Here is a 2,500-nt window from a genome sequence, read left to right as displayed (position 1 = left end):
ATAAGACCAAAAACCACCAGGACTGGTTTGACAATAACTCGGACACCATCCGTAACTCACTGAACGCCATGCACAAAGCACACCAGGCAACCCTGAAAAACCCCTCATCGAGCACCGCCAGGCAGCAATGGCAGAGGGCGAGGCGTGAAGTGCAAAAGACCCTACGGTCAATGCAAAACAAGTGTGGACAGAGAAGGCACAGGAAATCCAGTCTTTCGCTGATAGAAATGATATGCATAACTTTTACAATGCAGTCAAATCTATCTACGGCCCAACAAACCACTGCATCACTCCCCTTAAAACCGCAGATGGGCTCAGAGTCCTAAAAGACCAGAGCAGTGTACTGGAGAGGTGGGCTGAACATTTTAATACCCTGCTTAATCAGGACTCTGAAGCAGACCACACCATCCTGGATCAACTGCCTGAACTTCCACCGATTGACATCCTTAACCAACCCCCAACCTTCCTGGAGGTTCTGTCAGCCGTCCGCTCTCTGAAGAACAACAAGTCCCCTGGCATGGACAATATCCCTGCGGAACTGCTTAAACAGGGTGGTTACCTCTGTACAAGAGCGCTACATCAACACATCACTAAAGTATGGGCTGATGAAAACATCCCACAGTAATGGAGGGATGCCAAAATTGTCACCATATATAAGAACAAAGGTGACAAGACCATCTGTGGCAACCACAGGGGTATATCCCTCCTTGCTGTTGCTGGTAAGGTCCTGGCCAAGGTGTTGCTGCAGAGGCTACTCAACAACATCACAGAGTCATTGCTCCCAGAATCACAGTGTGGCTTTAGAAAGAACAGGAGTACAGTCGACATGGTCTTCACAGCCCGGCAACTTCAGGAAAAGTGCAGGGAGCAACATCAAGACCTGTTTATGGCTTTTGTCGACCTCTCCAAAGCCTTCGACACTGTGCAGAGAGACCTACTGTGGGACATCCTGCTCCGGTTTGGATGCCCTAGCAAGTTTGTCAACATCCTCCGACAGTTCCATGATGGTATGAATGCTAGGGTGACAATAGGAGGACAAGAGTCTGCCTCCTTCCCTGTGTGCACAGGGGTCAGGCAGGGGTGTGTACTAGCACCAGTGCTCTTTAACATCTTCCTCCTATGCGTCACCCAGCTTCTCCATAAGGAAATTGAGGACAACAGCGGGGTGACAGTGGTCTATAGGCTAGATGGCAACCTCTTTAACATCAGGAGGCTGCAAGCAACCACCAAGCTGCACAGAGTGAGGGTCCTTGAGCTGCAGTATGCAGATGACTGCGCTCTTGTGGCTCACACTCCACAAGACCTCCAGGCTGTCCTGGATGCAGCTGTGAAGGCTTACAGCAGGATGGGGCTGACCATCAACATCACCAAAACAGAGGTAGTCTGTCAGTGGAGCACCAACATCCCACCCACGCCACCCATCTTCAACATCACTGGTAAGAATCTGTCTGTAGTACCATCATTCAAATACCTGGGGAGTATCCTCTCTGAGGACAATAACATCAACAATGAGGTCCAGAACAGAATCAATCAAGCATCAGCTGCCTTTGGGAGACTCAGGCGCCGGGTCTTCCAAAACAAGAACTTATATCACTACACAAAAATCTCTGTGTATCAAGCAGTTTGCATCACCACCCTCCTCTACAGTTGTGAAGCATGGGTCACTTACAGCCGCCATGTGAAGTCCCTGGAGCATTTTCACATCCGCTGTCTCCAGCGAATGCTAGGAATCACTTGGCGTGACCGAGTGCCACACACCGAGATCCTCAGGAGAGCAGGCTGTAGGAGCATTGAGGCCACCATCACCCACTACCAGCTACGATGGCTGGGGCACGTTATAAGGATGCCCCTCAATCGGCTGCCTCACAAAGTGCTGTATGGCCAGCTCGCCCAAGGCCAACGCTCTGCTGGAGGGCAGAAGAAGCGCTATAAAGACCAGATCAAAACAGCGCTAAAGAAGTGCAAAATCAGGCCTGGGGACCTGGAGGGCTTGGCTGCTGACCGTAACACCTGGCGTCAGATGTGCCAAGACGGGACCAAAGCACTGGAGGAGGACAGGACAGCCAGGAGACAGGAAAGGCAAGAAAGAAGGCATACAAGAAAAACAACCAAGGTTGCCAGTACCACCACTACTACATTCGCATGTCCCACCTGCGACAAGACCTGTGGATCCAGGATAGGACTATACAGCCACCAGAAAACTCACCGTTGAGAGTCAGAAGTGGACGTCATCATCGGCCTCGATGGACAACTACAAGCAAGCAAGTGTGTGTGTGAGTGTGTGTGAGTTTGTGTGTGCATGTGCGTGTGTGTGTGTGTGTGTGTGTGTGTGAGTGTGTGTGTGTGTGTGTGTGTGTGTGTGTGTGAGAGTGTGTGTGCGTGCGTGCGTGCGTGAGTGTGTGTGTGTGTGAGAGTGTGTGAGTGTGTGTGAGTGTGTGCGTGTGTGTGTATACCTGTGAGGACGTCTCCTCCAGCGCCTGGTTGAAGGTGTGGAACAGTG

The sequence above is a fragment of the Clupea harengus genome, unplaced genomic scaffold (genome assembly GCF_900700415.2).
Source record: "Clupea harengus unplaced genomic scaffold, Ch_v2.0.2, whole genome shotgun sequence".
Classification (NCBI taxonomy): Eukaryota; Metazoa; Chordata; class Actinopteri; order Clupeiformes; family Clupeidae; genus Clupea; species Clupea harengus.
This window is presented reverse-complemented; position numbering follows the sequence as displayed.